A 19,116-nucleotide genomic window follows, 5' to 3' on the forward strand; every position below is an offset into this window, starting at 1 on the left:
CTTAGGCTAGTCACGGTTTAATTGTTGGCAGATTCAATTGAAGCATTCAAAAGGGAATTAGACTGTTAAATGAAAAGGAAGAATGTGCAGGGTTACAGGGAGAAGGTGGGGGAATGGAACTGTGTGAATTGCTCTTTCAGAGAGCCGGTGCCGATACGATGGGCCGAATGGCTTCCTTCTGCACTGTAACGATTCTGAGAGTTTGGTAAAATTTCAGAGTAGGACTGAGGCACACTAGTATTCACAAGGCCACTTGGGACTTGGAGGCTTGCAATGATTCTTAAATTTAAAAGTTCACAGTACAGGACTTGAGACAGCTTACCATGTATAGGACATGAAAATTAACATAAACTTTAAACTTTGCTGAAACTCCAGACTCTACAGGAATTTCTGGAGGCCAGAAATAGGACTTGGCCTTGCTTTTATGCCCCTCTACTTTTATGCTACTTTTTATGGCTCTGGTGCTGCTTTTTCTACATAGCTTTCAGCAAACTATGAAGTAACTTGCTAATTTATAATTGATGAGACATTAGTTACACTTCCACTTCTTATGGCTGAAATATTTCAATGCTTTAATTACACACTTGAATCAGATAATCATGTATGAAATTACATACATGTAATGTATGTAATGCTTTTGGACCAAATCCACTGCATTGAGCGTGGCGACAAAGATTTAGCTTTAAACTCTTAAGGCCACCATAGAGACCACCCTGAAGATCCCAAGCTCAATCCTTGGACTGCGATAAGTTTGATGATTCCAGGATGTGTAGCAGTTTCGTGCGCTACGATTGAACTTTGACTTAGCGAGCTCTGATTGCTATCCAGTGACACTCTGCTGGAAAGTGTGTGGGTGATGGGTGACTGATGCGTTTCATAGCCATAAGTTGCTAACAATCCAGCCCTGAAACCCCTGGGGTTGGAGAAAGCATCAACCCAGTTTCAACCCAGAGGTGGGTCGAGATATGGGTTGAGACTTTGCTGTGCTAGGATTCCATTCCATTAAACTGGAATCCGATCAGTGTGTGGTGGGGACTTCAATGAATTTACTACTCATCCACCTCTGAAATTCCTCGGAATGGAGAACAGATAATTCCCATTTATGCTCAGCAGGATCTGGAATTTGGTCTAGAATTCTGCTGTACCATATTTCTGTCCTGTTTACAACTTTAAATTCCAACCCTGGAGATGAAGTGGCATGGAAGGAATTTCATGAATGTTTCTCATGTCCCACGACTATCTTTATGAAAGAAGAATATTTTTTCCTGAGAAGTTTGCAGTGACCCCTTTTTAAGGGTCACTGATGGCTGCTCAACATCAAATTTACAGCACAGAAACAGGCCATTCGGCCCATTAGGTCTGTGCTGGTGTTTTATGTTCCACCCTATCAGTACAATCGTCTATTCTTTTCTCTCGTACATAATCTAGCTTCCCCTTAAATGCATCTATGATATGACAATCACCAGAGAATGTATGCAAAGCCCAACACATTCCTGTCCCTTCTGAAAGATGCAAACATGTTCCCACACAGAGTGTGCTTCAATCCGGGGGGGGGGGGTGCGGGCGGGTTGTACAACTGGTACAGGACCCTGATTTGCATAATTAAATAGCTGTCTGCTGGTTATGAGCAGGAATGCTGGGCACCCATTTAAAGACCTACCTGAAAATTGAATCAGGCACAAATGAAACTTCGTTTGTTGGAAGTATTTTATGGGATTATGCAAGAAGTGTCATTTAGATCACAAGTTTTCTCAGCAGCATACATACTACAGTACTTTTTCTGTAAATATTTAGCAAGCAATTTTCCTTGTGGCTGATGGTATATGTGTGGTCCTCCTGACCTCAGTTATACTTGGAGATTTAAATTGGTTGACGCAATTTGTTCAGGCAGCAACAGAAACCCACTTTTTAAAATAGGTGCTGTGAAGTGCTCTCGGAATTATTGGGCCACCATGTGCCTGGAATCCAGTGGAAATTGGGGATTGTGGTACAAGGAGCTGGTACAACATCAAACTCTTGAAACCCAGAGTGTTTTAATTAAATAACAGTGAAGTATTGCATATTTCAAGTTTACTTAGCTGTTTTTTTTCCCCAATTGAGAAAGCTATTAGAAATTGCAGGGTTCTTAATTTTAAAGCAGCACCAGGATTGAAAAAAAGTAGACGAGAGGATGAAATGTTCCTTATCTTTTCTCTATCAATAGTTCTATGTCATGTAATGAAATATTTCTTGCTACAAGCCAAATAATTAGCGTAAATCCTGGCTACCAGTGAAAAGTGTGCACATTTGCATTATTTTAACACGTAAATGAATTCGTATCAATTAACAGGATTAAAGAGTGCTACTATGTTCAGACCATCAGTGACAGCTCCCACAGATTTGGCAGCGTGAGATCTGTGAGCAAGAGGCCATTATCACATTTCTGAGGGATACTGTCATAGTTGAATTTAACTGTTCCATTGTTGTAACCAAGTTGTGTGGTAGTTATAATGGCACACCTGGGGAGGTAGCAGCATACCAGACAGATTTAACACACAACTGAGAGACAATGTGGGAGTAGATAATCAAAACAAATCAGGTGACATCGTACAGAACTCCAACCAAACAATACCTTGAGTACCATGTCACTGAAGTATTCAGGTCCTGGGGTGGGGTGGAAAGATTCTTAAGCTGCTGCCAAATGTCTGAACACTCCAGTGTGATGTGAGACTGAAGAGATTTGGACGTTACAATCTTGAAGGGAAACAACTCCGTGTGATTTCAAATGAGGTATCTGATAGTAAATGGTATAGCAAAGGTAAAACCTGAACTTTACTTCAAACTAAACTTCTACAGTAGGCGAAGAGACACTGGTAGAAATTCGGCTTGGGAAGAATTGGATCAGCCTGTTCTGTGCTGCAGCCCAAAACTAATTTCTACCTCACCAGGTCAAACTAGTAAAGACCAAATTTAAGACCACTGTTAGGAAACTTTTTTCAATCCGTGCCACCGCCCCCCCCCCCCCCCCCCACACCTCTCCCAATCTGCCTAGGATAAACTAACGCATGGAATGGACTTTTGGATTGAATAGTTGGGCAAACAATTTGTTCACAGCAAGTTTACACAAACAGCAATTGGATAATCTGTTTTGGTGGTGATAGTCGAAAGGGGAATGTTGACCAGAACACTGAGAAGAATTCCTTGTTCTTCATGGGATCCCAAGTGTCATGGGATCTTTTGCATCCAACTGAGCAGGCCGACAGCTTTAATGTCTCATCTGAAAGACAGCATCCCTTATAACGCAGCACTCCCTCGGTGCTGTGTCAGCTACATTTTTTGCTCAAGTCCTGGAGCGGGCATTGAACCCACAGCAATTTGATTTAGGCAAGATTGCTACCAACTGTACCAAATAACCAGATATAATTGTCTGCACTTTGACTTCAAAATCTTGTCTTCAAATCTGTCCATGGCCTTGCTACAACCTAACCCCTGAAATCCTCAACCTTCAGCTCTTTCTACTATAGTCTACTACCCGTCCTGCTTTTTTACCACTCCATATTGGTGGCACAGCCTTTAGTCATCGTATCCTTGGACTCTGGAATTCTATTCCTAAATCTCTTTTCCCTGTTATTTCTCTCCTCCCTTTCTCCAAATATTCTTTGCAAAACCTTTCTCTTTGACCTTCTCCCCTACCTCCTGCTTGCACCCTGGGGCATTGCATTACATGATAGGTGCTGTGTAACTGTAAGTTGTTAAACTTTAAAGCATATGATGCAATTGTGTGAAATCTTGTTATGTAGCCAGTGGGCCGTTCGCATTCTAGTTAGATACCAGAAGATGGGTCAGAAGTGTTTGAATCAGGAGGACTGTTGAAATGCACGCAAGGTCCAAATGTGATTTCTGCAATAGATGTGGGCATTTATACCCTGTGAAAATCCATCCCCAAAATTCTCTATTTTAACCTGTGATGAAGTTAAACTTTTAAGAAAACTCGTCGTCTTATATAGAAAAGCAAACTAAAATGCACTTTCACAGCATGCTAGGACAGATGCTTTGGTACAGGAATGGATTACATCGCTTATTTACATTCCTAATGTTAATGTGCTGAGTTTCCTTATGTCTGGCTGATTATCTTAAGGCTGAGGGAATTTTTCTCATTTCAAATATGTGGTAGAAACTATGCTTATCCCTAGACGTACTATGATTCCTCAAAAACTGCTGGCACAGTTCAGAAACTGCTTATTCTGCCTTTGAAAATTTGACACACCTAATGGAGAGTGAGGAGGGGATCAGAGTCTCGGGTGCCATCAGGATTTCTTAGAGACAGCTGTAAATGAAGATCGTGAGAATATGGGGATCCAGGGCCTGTGATAGTAAATGGCAATGACATGGAGGCAGATTGTACTCCTTCTTCATGGGAGAGTTTGGTTAATATCAGTGTTGTGTAAGGTTAAGGATGTACTGCATATTTTAAGGTAATGGCTTAAATAGAATCATCTGTACCATACAAGCATATTCTTTGAGGCTTTGCCCCTGGAGAGAAACCTTGCTGGGAGAAGTGCAGGTCAGGGACACAGCTGTAAAACTATTTTTCTCGATTATCTGGCTTGCAGTCCTGGCTATCACTGAACTCGCCCTGTAGGCCCGTTCCTCTTTCTCTCATTGAGCCAGATCCACTTTTAGTCCACTGCTCTGACAATATTCAAGCAGATATCATGTTGCAGTTTACTTAGAATACTTGGAGCAAAATTACGTTGTCAAAAATCACACCGTCTGTTACCTAACTTATTCTTTCCATGACCTCTAAGCTCACCTCAACCCTACTTCATTAGTCACGTCCTCTTCTACAGTTTTCAACCTTGGTGGTCTCCTGCAGCATGTCCATCAGTGGAGTGTCTCTCAAACAATGGAACAGCCTTCAGAGAGTTAAACCCTTATCTGAAATTTCACAGTTACTGCCATGGAAAAGAAAGTAAAGAAATATGCTGGCTGATGACTGTTATTTTTCTGAAGCACACTGTAGCATAATAAGCATACACGTATGGAAGATGAGTATACAATGACGTTTTTGTACGTGGCAAAAATGCATGTAATGTTTGTCTTCTGTACTATATTGAGCAACTGCTGCGTTGTCAGAGACACCATCCCTTTAGTTGCAACATGAAACTGAGGTCCCATTCCTGTCCCAGTGATTTGAGGTGGATGGTGAAATGCTATGGCACTGTTGGAAGGGGAGCAAGAAATACTCCGTGTCCTGGCCAACATTTCTCTCTCAACCAGCACCATCAAAATAAAATTGACTGGTCATACATTTGTGGGACCTTGATGTGCTGAAATCGCTGTGTGATTGCCTGCAAAACAGCAATCACTGCACTTCAAAATAGATGTGCATAAAGTATCTTGAGACGTTTCTGAAATATAATGTCATTTCAGAAATTTAAGTCTTCTTGGTTTATGATGGGAACCACTTACAACTTCATTGATGAATTGGATACCAGCAACTGTTAGCTGGTGCGTCAATGCATTAATAAAGGTATTGTTACGACCGAGGTGGGAGGTGTGCACTGTCTTTTCTAGTTCCATTTCTCCACAGGTCACAACATATATTTAAATGTTTACCCACTTACCGATAAGGTCAATCATATACTCTTTATCCCCAAATAAATTACACCAACCAGGTTTCTTTAATAAACAACAAAACTATCAGTTTATTACAAAACAAGACTTATCCAGTAACGAAGCAAAGCATTAACACACAAAGTACCCTTTTTAAATACCTCAACACACACTCACACCCCAAACACACACGCACACAGGTTAATAGAGAAAAAAAGAAATATTCTCTGCAGAGCTCTTCTACAAAAAAAACACTTTGGCCAAACAATTGTTAATTCCTGAAGAAAACAGATGAGATATGTTGTGTCCCAAAATGGCGCATAGTCTGGCAGATGGGTCACTGGGAACTTTTCTGGAGCAGTTATTTTCAGGCGGTGTCAAGAACTAATCTGATAGGTTTTTCCAGCTTCTCGAGAGAAATGCAGCATCAGGGATTTTGGCTCTCACACACTGGATCTTTGCAGGGTTTCACAGAGACAGGAGGAAAGAGATGAGCTGGGTGTTTCTCTTTTGGCAGGTTGATCTCCAACTGCTTTCAAACACAGTTCATACCCCAACAGAACCAAAACAACATCTCAGAAGCAAAACCCACTCCTGACCCTCATAAATTGTAACAGTCACTTCTCTGTAACTAACTCCCCCAAGTCACCAAGGTTTCTGTTTATTGAGGTTAAGGCATGTGATATCTAGTAAAGGTTTGTTTTCAAACAAGACCTCTCAGTGATTCTTGTAAAAAAGAAAATCCTTGAGTCTTTACAGTTTTCCCAAATAAACCAATGTCCATGATTTTAAAATACAAATCCTCAAAAAAACATTTTTAAAAATAGAAGTATTTTCATAACGGTATCAACAAGCGGGCAGGTATATGTTAATGAGGGAGCTCTGATAGCTTGAGAAATGAAATTTATCATCCAACTAAAAAGTACTTCAATTTGAAGGTTTGCATATTTTAGGGATAGATGTAACCAGGATAGAGTAATTAAAATTGGATCCTGTTTTTCAGAATGTTCAGTCAGCAGCTGGATAAGATAGGTAAGACACTAGGATACATAACAAAATGCTGCTACGTAGTGAATATGCAATAGAATCAGAACTTCACAAGTCATTATCCTTAATCAAACATGGTGAGTTACTGGAAGTTAGTCTGCAGTGCTGTGTATAATTACTTAATTTGTAAGCTGAGCTGCCTGGTGAGGTACTTAAGTTGTGCAGACCAGAAGATCCCGAATCGGTTCTGGTTCTGTGCTGGCTTAGCTGATCTGAAGCTGGGCGGCAGTGGTGGAGCTATATTAGGAGTCAGTGTCCCCGGGCTAGGGAGGGCAGAAATATCAGCCGAAATTACTGCTGCTATTTGAATTCCTGTTGTTAAACTGAGTGTGTATATGTGTCTGTCTGTCTGTCTCTGTGTGAGTGTGTCAGTCCACGTGTCTGTGTGCCTGTCTGTATGTGTGTCTGTCTGTGTGTAAATATGTGTGCGCGCGTGTGTCTGCGTGCTTGTGTGCCTGTCTGTGTAAGTATGTGCCTGTGTGTGCCTGTCTGTGTGTGTGTGTTTGTGCCTTTGCGTGCGTCTGTGTCTCTGTCTGTCTGTGTATGTATGACGGATGAGAGCGGGATCGTTTGGGACTGTGGTAACTTCCACAACTGCCATCCGCTAAATCATTGTTGCCCAACTGTCCTCGTTATGAGCAGTGATTTAAAGGTGTTTAACCAAATACTCTGTCAGATATTTTGAAGGTATATAAAATACAATATACAGAACACCAGTTGCTCCACTGTCTGAGCCTGCAGAGTAATTCTACAGATGTGTAAATGCCATCAGCTGAACATAATGGGAGTTCAGGATTAAAATGTCATGTAGCAGTAAAGGCACCACCAAGTGTAGCGCTAAACTGTACAGACGAGAAGGTTCTAGGTTTGCTTCCTGGTCGTGTGCTGAGTTCACTGATGCGCGACTCATAATATCAGGCTCCTCTGGAAAGTGCATGAGTATGGTGAGGCCTTGTGTGACTGTTCAGGTAGATGTAACAGGTTCTGTGGCACTATATGAAAAAAGGCAGGGTGTTCCGCCAGTACCTTGGCCAATATTCCTCCTCTGAGCAACACCACTAGCTGATCGTGCGTCCTATTTTCTGCTTGTGGGACCTTGTGGTGCTCAAGTCTCTTGTACTTAAAGTGTTCCCTGGGATGAGGGGATTGTCCTATGGTGTGAGGCTGAGTAAATTGGGCCTATATTCTCTGGCATTACGAAGGATGAGGGGCAATCTCATTGAAACATATAAGATTCTGAAGGGGCTGGATAAAATAAACACATTGAGATGTTTCCACTGGTCAGGGAATCTAAAACATGGGGACACAGTCTCAGGATAAGGGACGATCATTTAGGACTGAGATAAGAAGAAATTACTTCACTCAAAGGGTTGTGAATTTTTGGAATTCTCTACCCCAGAGGGTTGTGGTTGCTCCATCGTTGAATACATTTAGGGCTGGGATAGACAGATCTTTGGTGTCTCAGGGAATCAAGGGATAGTGCGAGTGGGCGGTAAAGTGAAGTTGAAGCCTAAGATCAGCCATGGACCATATGGTCTACTGCTCCTATTTCTTGTGCTCTTGTGTTTTTGTGAAATTAGATTTGATGGAGGCTTGGGGTAATTGCTGATCACTGCCATGGCTCAGTGGGTAGCACTCACCTCTGAGTCGAAATATTCTCGGTTAAAGTCCCGATCCAGAGACTTCAGCACAAAAATCCAGTTTAATATGGAGGGAGTGTTGACCTGTCGGAGGTGGTGTCTTTCGGATGAGACGTTAAACTGAGGCCCCATCTACGCTCTCGTGAATGTAAAAGATCCCATATTACTATTTTGAAGAAGAGTAGGGGCGTCTGCCTGGTATCCGAAGCTGATATTTATCCCTCAATCACCAGGACTAAAACAGTCATCTGGTCATTCTCACATTGCTGTTCGTGGAGCTTGCTGTGTGCAAATTGACTGCTATGTTTCCTGCATACAGCAGTGACTGCACTTCAAAGGTACTTCATTGGCTGTAACCTGCTTTGGAACATTTTGAGGTCGTGAAAGGCGCTATAAAAATGCAAGTTTTTTTTTCCTCCTCCTTTTAAGTCCACTAACCCTTAGTTACTGACACCTCACTCAATTTTCCCCAGGGCCTCAAAACACCTTACCCTCCTCTGCCTCCCTTGCCTAAATTTACAGACTTTAAAAATTCAAGCTTGTTGTCACTCAATGGCTGTTTCCTGATTTACTTCGCTGTCCCTCTGACTTTTGTTTCAACACCACAAGCGTTCTGCACTGCAGGCGTTAGCTCTTCAACTAGGTTATTTTGCTATATGAGTCAAGTTGAAAGCTCTTGCCGTTTCTGATAACAAAATGAATTGTTTGCTCTCTGTTCTGATCCAATGAAACAAGTTTAGAATGAATTCTGATTTTAAAAAAACTCCTGTGCTGGAAAGCTCGGCTTGATTGATTTGAATTCTATGAATGGTGCCACATTACAAGAAGCAGCCTGCAGTTTCTAAGACTGCAGAATCTTCCCTGAGAGTCTGTCTCGGCTGGTGACTATTCAAGGCTCATGCCTCGACTGGGTTAATTATTCTGGAGTGACTCCTGACAACGCAGAGCATGCGCAGAATGATCACAGACCTCATCAGTGTGTGCGAACATTTGCCAGCTTGCCAGTACGAGTGCGCACACGCGTGCGTTGCCATCACCATGCAATGACATCCTCACCCCTTAACCGTGGTTGCCGCCTCCATTCCTCTTAACGGTATCCCGCTCCCTTCCGTCATCCCTGCCTCAGTCACCGCTTTCAATTTCCCGCTGCTGACTACTCGCCGCTCTATCCCGCCTCCTGTCCTCGACCGATCACTCGCCGCTCTATCCTGCCTCCTGTCCTCGACCGATCGCTCGCCGTGCCCACCCTGGCCCCCCCTCTTGCCCTCTCGCTCCCTGCCTTGGCTGCTGGCTCCCTGCCCCGCTGCTTCTCTCCCTCAGCCACTCACTGCCCGCCTCACCGCTTTGGCTACTTGTCTCACGCCCTCCCCTACCTGACCCCCCGCTGCTTCTCTGGATGGCGAGGCGGGGAGCGAGCGGCCAAGGGTGTCGGGCGACGAGGGAAGGAGGCGGTGAGGGGGGAGGAGGCGGTGAGGGAACGACGAGGAGAAGTGGAGATGTCTGGAGTGGAGTACTGTTGGGGGTAGGATGGAGGCGGTGATCGCTGCCATTGAGGGGGTTTAGGTTTAATCTGTTTTTTGTCAAATTGAGCAGCATCATCTTTATTACTGGCAGCTGCCTGAGACATCACAACGACGTTTCAGTTGATGAGGCTGCATTTGCACATGCGCCAGCACTGCGCCACTTAGTGGTTGTGTTGTCGGCAAACAAAGTTTCATTATTCAAGTAAAATAAAAGCAAAATATTGCAGATACTGGAAATCTGAAATAAAAACAGAAAGTGCTCTTCTGATGAAAGGTCACAGACCTGAAATGGTAACTCTGCTTCTCCACAGATGCTACCTGACCTGCTGAGAATTGCCAGCACTTTCTGTTTTTATTTCTAATTATTCAGGTTTTCCAGTGTGTGGCTGGAGAGTGGGGCCAGTAACTTCCACCAGCTTCTGTCCAATGATTCCAGTAATTTGCCTGTTTTTAATCACTGGCAGCCCCATGAACGTGTCCTGGCATTACATCATGGAATGTCCGACAGCAAACTAGCCCGTGTGTGGTTTGCACTTGTAAGTTTTGGCAAATTTGGCAAAGATCAAAATCTTCAAATACTTGCTCTCCATCCCATGACTTAAAAAAAAAAGCAAGTCACTCCCCTATTGTTGCTGAATTGCATTCCATAATGTATATCAGGGAATGTAGCCACAAGGTCTGCTGATGTATGTGAAAAAGAGCTGGTGGCTTTCCCCCCACCCCCTCCTTTCCTAGCCTGTGTTTCCAGGACCCATCGCTAATCTGTGACTCCTGCAACAGAGGGGGAGGGGGGGGGGGACAGACAAAGAGAGAGAGAAAGGAAAGGGGGAGAAAGAGAGAGAGAGAGAAATGGGTTGCAGAGAGGGCAGGACACAGTGAGCGAGAACTACACTGAGAGGAGACACAGGGAGAGAGAGAAAGAGAACGATCAAAATCACTCCTGACAGATGGACATCTATTCGGAATGTTCCGCATTGCTACAACATGTTGGTGGACAAACATTGACTACTTGTGCATGCAAAAAATGCCAAATATCTCTCTAAATCAGTGTCCAACATAGTGATGAGAAAGTAAGTCAATAAATTATCTTCTCATTTAAAGCTTCTTCACAAAATGCACATTTGTTGAAGTTTAGATTAATAGTGAGATGAATTGTAATCTGGCCCCCGATGCGAAAAGGTTGGCCAACTCTGATTTATTGTGTAGTGGATATGAATGCAAACCTAGATTCTGTGATATATTTGGAACACTGAGAAGAACTCTAGTGAAGCTGTGATACCATGGCTCTGTGTGTGAATATATATGTGTATTACATATTAAGAAAATACCTACTTTTCACCCCCTTGTACCAGATTACTGGATTACTGCTGGCGGAGCTGTGGCCATTGTGGAGACACCTGGAAGGACTGTTGTAATCAGTACAGAGAAAACCCAGCCCAGTGCTTCTTGGGCCTGCCAACTGTAGAACAAGCCCCCCCCCCCCCCACCCCACCCATTGCCTGCCCCAACACCCACTATTAACAGATTAGCAGAGTTCTTGGTACCAGCTGTAAGAAAGAGCACCTTCCCTTTTTTGCTGGACTGCACGCCTTCCCACAACAAAGAAATAAAGACGTGCATTTCTGTAGTGCCTTTCATGATCACAGGGCGTCCCAAAGCACATCGCGGTCAGTCAAGATTCTTTGAAGTGTGATCGCTGCTGTAATGTAGGTGATGCGACATCCAATTTGCGCACAGCAAGCTGCCACAGATATCTGACCAGAGCAAGCGACGTCCAGCCTGAGCCTCGAACTGGAGGGCTGTTTTTGGAGGCTCATTCGATCTCACCAAGGAGTGAGTGACTTCAGGCCCCAAACCTGCATTGCAAGCAAAGTTATGCCAAGGAACCTGAATTTATAAAGCTACTCCTGCAGTGAGCATTGATTAATCCAAATGTACAATAGTCTCACAAAATATATTGGTGGAAGTAACCTCTCGAGAATTCAATCGGCAATTAAATAAATCAATCCTCTGCTTAAGGAAAGAAAAACATGGCAAAGGTGTCCCACCTTTAGTAGTAGTGGACTGGATCCTGTACCATAAATATTGAATAGGCCGTTTTATAATCAAACCACTTTGGAATGAAATGGATGGCAACTCAAACTGCATTGCTGGTCTTGGAGTTTTTAAGACCCAGCATGTCTACCAGACATAATTGCTTTAAAAAATGGGGTCGGTGTGGGAGAATCTGGGTGTTAGCAATGTAGAAATGCACTTCTCTTTGGACACGCTGAGTGATTTGCAGTAACCTGCCGACCTAAAAGCCACTGACTGTTAAGGGAGACGGAGGCAATTATACTGTTGCCTTTGACTGTTTCACAATTTACCACAGGATCTAACTTTTGAATGTAGAATCATTGTATATCAGTCATCCGAACACCTTACTTTCTGCAATAGTACCTATCATTTTCCAGCTAAAACGAGTAGTGAGCATAGTGATTATTTCTGAACAGTTCTAAATAGTTTTGTGCTAATCATCAGATGTCCAAACCTGGGAGATTTCCATGAAGGGTTACTGGATAGCAAGCGGGAGGGAAACCCTGACTGTTTTTTCCCTGCGTAGACCAATGGTCATTTGAAAGAGCTTATATTTACGTGGCGCCTTGTACACATTCCTGTGATATTCCAAATCACTTGGTGAAAGAGCAGGGGAGTGGGATTAATTGGATAGTTGAACCAAAGAACCTGCACAGGCACGATGGGCCAATTGGTCTCCTTCGGTATTGTATCATTCTATGATTTTCCAAAGCCTATGTATGGATTCTTGTCCACCCGAGCAGGCCGCAACTGCTGTCTTGTCTGAGATTGTACTCGTCTGTGACGGGACTTGCCATGCTGAAACTACAGCTGTTGATATGGTCCTATGTGGAAACATTTACTGCTGAAACTGGTCAGTTGGACTAGTCAGCTTTTCAGCCCATTGGAAACTCAGTTCCAGTTAGCATCCTACATTGTTAAACAGTCCATAAAAACACCTGGTCTGTGTAATATGAGACTCCCTCAGGAAGCTGTGCCCTGTCTTTTATTGAGCCAAGCCCTTTGGCAAACAGGTGTGCTCTCATTGCCGTCCTAAATTCCCAACGGCAAGTGCACTTGTTACAACTTATCATATTTTTGCCCCTGTAAGCAATATTGTTGTACACCATAAATGATGAGACATAGTTGACTGTTTTATTGCTCTGAAAATTTTGCATTGCCTCCACAGCAACGAGTAGAAATGGGATGGCAAAGCTGCCAGCGTTCCTTTGTGGGGTTAAGTTGTCCGATGTTTAAGGTTCTCGTTGTGTCGCAGACTGGTGTTAATAGCATTTGTCTGTGATACAGAGGAGTGCGTTTTATATCATCTCCGTATTAGTGAGTGTGTGATACTGAAGGTGCAGTTCTTTCTGTCCCTCAACCACCTGCAAGCACTACCTCATTCTGGGGATGTACTTCCATGGCTTCTGCTTGTTCTCTGGTACCGCGACCAAATGAGCCTTATTCATGTGTTTGCCGAAACAGTGTCAGCAGTTGGAACTGTTTTCTTTGGAGAAGAGAAGGTTGAAAGGAGATTTGATAGAGGCATTCAAAATCATGAGGGGTCTGGGCAGGGTAGATAGATGTTCCCATTGGTGGAGGGATTGAGAACAAGAGAGCACAGATTTGCAGTGATTGGCAAAAGAAGCAATAGTGACATGAGGAAAAATGTTTTATTGCAGCGAGTGGTTAGGATCTGGAATGCACTGCCTGAGAGTGTGGTGGAGGCAGGTTCAGTCGAGGCATTCAAGAGGGCATTGGATTGTTATCTGAAAAGGAAGAATGTACAGAGCAACGGGGAGAAGGCGGGGGAGTGGCACTAGGTAAATTGTTCTTTCGGAGAGCTGGCACAGACTCCACTGGCCAAATGGCCTCCTTCTGTGCTGTAACAATTCTGTGATTTGACTATAGGTGGCATCACTGCTGAGCTTAGATCTCTTTTCACTTGTTGTTCACACAAAGCCACATTCCAGCAAGGTATGGCAGATAGCACAGTGACTCTGAGGGCAATTTTACTGCTCCAGTTGCGGCTGTGTTTGAAATCAGCTAGCTTGGCTTGAACCACAAACCTGGTCTGTCTGGCTTAGTGCTTTGCTGGGTAGTGACTTTACCTAATATCAGGAGGTCTCATAGCTGTTTATGAACTGTTGAGGTGGAACAAGTGAGGGTAACTGAGAGAACCCAAATTAATGTGTGTTGTGTCAGAGATTGTAGTCCCATAAGGGAAACAAATGATCACTATGCCATGCTTTACATTGAAAGGGTGAATACAGATATTGAACATGAGTTCATGAACAAGAAGATATGTTTTGCATGTGCATTTTAGAAAACAAAGAGCAGCCCTGTTCTGCCATTATCATATTATTTACAAATCATTACATCCTATTATAGGGTTATTGGACAGTACTAGTTAAGCTATAAGTCATGGGCCAGGATAGATGCGCGTGGCAGTTTGGGATGAGATTAAACCCCAGAATCTGAATGCCTGCTCACTACTTGCGGTTTCACGTGCAGCTAAGAATAGATGCATTTTTAGAGACGGCAGCCCAAGGATTTCTTTGGCTTGTGAAGTGTTATGTAAAGCTGTAGAAACTTTTTATCATTAGTTGGGATGTCTCAAGCAGACCAACGGTTACCACTGTATCAAGTTATATTCATATACCGGCACTCCTAAACATACAGATTAAAGCAGACCAAGGAATATTAAACTAGAGTGCACTGATGGTTCAGTTGACAAAGACAGTGTGTCACTTCAGTCATATAGACCAGAAGATCCTGGGTTTGATTTCTGATCTGCACCGTTAGTTGGTGCGCTGCAATTTGTCTCAGTCGTACGCTCAGTCACTTCAGTGTGCAAGAAATGTTATTACTCAATATATGGTTATGCATTCGGCTGATTTGTGATCTGTAAGTTCATACATTTAAGCACATATGCCACTGGTAATTTGGATTGGGTTGGGCGCGAATGGTGGTTGGCTTGTGTCATGCTTGCAATGGGAGTTGTGTTGGATCAAAGCAGCCAGTTTTTTAAAATTTCCAAAATATACTTTATTCATAAAAATCTGTTTTAAAAAAAAAAAAATACATTACCAGTTTCAAACAGCACCAAGTCAAAAAATACAAACAGTGCAAGAGTGATCAGTTTCCTTCAATACAATCATGAGTTGCCTCACAACCCTTCCATTTCATTTGTCATGCCATATACATTTTTACATTTGACAGCAAACGAAAATTTTCCCGATACAGTTTATGGGGATTTCCATGGATCCAGCCCCTCAGTTCAGCTTGGTGGGGGGACCTTACACAGTGGTCTTTCCCCATTGCTGTGGCTGCCCCAAGCTTTAGTGCGTCCCTCAGCACGTAGTCCTGGACCTTGGAATGTGCCAGTCTGCAACATTCGGTCGTGGACAACTCTTTGCGCTGGAAGACCAGCAAGTTTCGGGCAGACCAAAGGGCGTCTTTCACCGAATTGATAGTCCTCCAGCAGCAGTTGATGTTTGTCTTGGTGTGCGTCCCTGGGAACCGCCCGTAGAGAACAGACTCCTGTGTTACAGAGCTGCTTGGGATGAACCTCGACAAAAACCACTGCATCTCTTTCCACACCTGCTTTGCAAAGGCACATTCCAGGAGGAGGTGGGCAACCGTCTCTTCCCCACCACAGCCACCGCGGGGGCATTGTGCAGAGGGGGCGAGACTTCGGGCGTGCATGAAGGATCTGAACGGGAGGGCCCTTCTCACCACCAGCCAAGCTACATTTTGGTGCTTGTTTGAAAGTTCTGGTGATGAGTCTTCTCAACCAGTTACAGTTGGGTTGCACTCAGATTGCCACCCAAAGTTGGAGCAATTTGAGGCTTATGAGCTTGAGTTGGGTGAGGACACCACACATTTCAGTCGAGCTACCTGATAAAATCCTTATGTCTGGCTTTGGAAAATCTTTGATCCTTTCTGACTCTGCTTTGCACGCCACAGCAGATGATATACTCACGATTTATGCCAGTTACCTGTCAATTTATGTGCTTCAGAAGTGTGAGCAGAGAGGTCAATTACTAGGGGGCGTAGATTTAAAGTGATTGGTCGAAGGATTAGAGGGATGATGAAAAAATTTTTCACCCAGAGGGTGGTGGGCGTCTGGAACTCACTTCCTGAAAGGGTGGTAGCGGCAGCAAACCTCATCTCACTTAAAAGTGCCTGGATGTGCACCAGAAGTGCTGTAACCTGCAGGGCTACGGAGGGATTAGGCTGGGTGGCTCTTTATTTTTTCGGCCGGCACAGCCACGATGGGCCAAGTGGCCTCTTTCTGTGCTGTAGATTTTCTAGGATTCTATGACAATTTTCCTTGTTAACATTTAAAAAAAAAAGCAATTGGGAAATCTGATTGCGGCTGAAAGTTTAAAAAAAAAACTCTTAGAGTGGGAAACATCACGAGGCACCAGGCACCATTTTGCAGACTAAGAGAAAAGCTGATGGCAATATTTTTATGGAACAACATATTCCAGAAAGCGCATTACTGAGGAAACTCACTGATGAAATGGACTTCGCCAGAGGGAGTGTCACTCAGGAGATTCAGTGATGAACTGGCATGGCCAGAAAGTATATTGCTCGAGAGGTTCACTGATAGGCAGCCTCAGTGAGATTGAGTGTCATCGAGGAGACTTGTTGTTTAATTGGCTTGCCCAGGGGATTTATCACTCAGTAGCCTCATTGATAGACTAATTTAGCCAGATCATGTGTCCCTCAGGAGTCTTGCCAACAAACTGGCTTTTGATTCAGTTCTTGTTTCCTTATTTTCCCTTTCATTTATGATTCCTTTTAAATCCTCAAGCAAAAGAAACAAAGAGTCCAGTCATTTAGTTCAGCTCATTAATGTGAGTACATAATATTAAACATTTCAAAATCTGAAACTTACCTTCCTATAATTGTGAAAATGTTGGAATCCAGGAAATGGAAATACTTGTGACAAAGCTTGAGTACTAAATGACTAAAAAAGAGCGACTTGGAGTGAAGGGAGTTAGTGTCTCTCCTCCTGCATCTGGGACCTGGGTTCAAATTGAGTCAGGCCTGAAAGTATCATCTGTTTTCTGGCTGTAAGTGTCGTATACATTGAGTTTCACTTAAAGCATGGCCAGTTCCTGTGCAAAACTGTTCCATAGCACAAAACTGCCTATTATTTAGATGTCTCATTCGATGTAGCAAATGAAGAAATGTTACACTAGTGCAGTCAGAGACTAGAGGTTTGGGCTGCAGCATGTTGCTGGGACAGAGTAGAGGGAGCTTCTTGCTGCATCTGTGCTATACCTCTCCTGGGAGTTTTTGATGGGACAATGTAGGAGGAGCTTTACTCTAATTAACCTGCGCTGTACCTGTCCTGGGAATGTTTGATGGGGCAGTGTAGAAGGAGCTTTACTCTGTATCTAACCCTGTGCTGTACCTGTCCTGGGAGTGTGTGATGGGATAGTGTAGAGGGAGTTTCTCTGTATCTAACCCATGTTTGCTGACACTGGGTGTCTGCAAAACCTTTCATTCCCCAGCACCTACTTGCCTTCTTGCTTTTCCTTTTGACACATGTGTTGGGGTTACCACAGATTGCTGAGGATTGTAGGTCAGTGTTGTGTTATCTGAATCCAAATGCAAATTAAAAAATTAAAAATAGAAGGCTGGAAATGCACAGCAGACCTGTGTGCATCTGAAAAAAGTATACGGGTGAATCCCCATCAAAAGTGGCATTTTGATTAGGGGTGCACACTTTAAATGTTACTCAGTATTTTCTCCCTTTTTTATTTGAGATTTCCAGTACAGTTTAAAAAGAATCTTCACTAAGAAGCCAAGAATGGAAATTGAGATTTTTTTTTTTTGCTCAAATTAAATAACCACATGATACTGTGTCTCCTGCAGTGAAGGTGACTGTGACCCTGATAGATGTTGATAGAAGTTGTTCTGTCTGCACCTAGTGACTTTCAAGTCAGGGATAGTGCAACATAAAGTCGGCCATAAGCCAAGAATAAAGGGATGCCATAAATGATGCCAACACCTAATTCTGCTCAGGTCAGCAGTTTTTTTTTAATGTATTGACTTAAATTTAGTAGAGTTTACATTGCAGATCCCACTGGAGCACAGAACAGAAAAGCTCTGCTGACAGCTACTGTAGAGGAGAGTCTAGGAGTTGTAACCGCAGCCAGAAAACAGTGGGAGGATCAGGATCATCTTCCCTGTGAAGGGATTGTGTGCACAATGCTATACATATATTGCAGCTTTTAGGGAAGTCTCTCAGATTTGTCGATTGCTTCCTTCTGTCCTTCCCACTGCACCTTCCACCCTTTTTTTCCCCTTTATTTTAATCTTTTTCTTTACCATCCTGAGATCTCGAAGTCACCAAAGGATTGCTTTTCAGATGGAATTTCGGCTGCTGAGTGGCAGAAACAGTCCTTCAGGTTCCCCCCGAGTATCTACTTGGAGTCACGAGTGGTGGGTGATTAGATGATCTGCAGCATGTCTGTTTGGTACTGCTCACCTTTTAAAAAGGGTTCATTCAACTCACTGTAGCTCAGGAGAAATTTTATTCCAAATAAGGACATCAGTATGTTTTATATCTTGTAATATTTCACAAACTTGCTGATGACGCCTGTACTTTGCTTGCCATGTCATCATATGGTTAGACTTATCATGTACAGTTTTGGGCTAGACTTGCCTACGTCAAAGTTCATCTGCCCTTTTGCGACCCACATATGTATTTTATCCAACTGATTGTGATTTCTGGGCTGCCTTCTTTGACTTCACTACTCTTAATTTGGTATCATCTGCCAGTTTGTGTTGCGTTACTGATTCCAAGTCACTGATGTAAATTAGAAACAGTAGTGTTCCCAATACTGAGTCCTGGGGCACCCCATTAGGTACACCCACCCTGACCCAATAAATATCCATTAGAGGAATTTTGGAATGGGTTGTTGGGATTTTGACTGGAATGTGCAGAAGTTTCTAAAATTTAAACTGATGGTCTGCATTAGTTTCTTGTGTTTACCCACAGACAACGGTGAGTGTTCTCCAAAGGAATTTCTGGAGATGCTTTGACCTCTTTCTCAGTAATGTGATAAGTTGCTGTATAAATGTAATTTTTCCTTTCTAAATATTGAGATGTTGTGTAGTTATTCACTTGCTCTGCTGAATAACACATTTACAGAAAGTTTTGACAGGCATAGAAGTTCTGGGCTGAACAAAGACCTACATCTAAACGTGTATGTCTGTTATCCTTTATTGTAGCA

The 19,116-nt window shown here is 43.2% G+C and overlaps 1 protein-coding gene across 6 annotated transcripts in view; it reads left to right on the forward strand.

The window, feature by feature from the left end:
- The window catches only part of LOC137356073 (spectrin beta chain, non-erythrocytic 1-like), a 260,496-nt gene that overhangs the window by 144,837 nt on the left and 96,543 nt on the right, over positions 1–19,116 (forward strand). The gene's annotated exons all lie outside the window — the stretch shown is intronic.

Source organism: Heterodontus francisci, chromosome 44, assembly GCF_036365525.1.
Source record: "Heterodontus francisci isolate sHetFra1 chromosome 44, sHetFra1.hap1, whole genome shotgun sequence".
NCBI lineage: Eukaryota > Metazoa > Chordata > Chondrichthyes > Heterodontiformes > Heterodontidae > Heterodontus > Heterodontus francisci.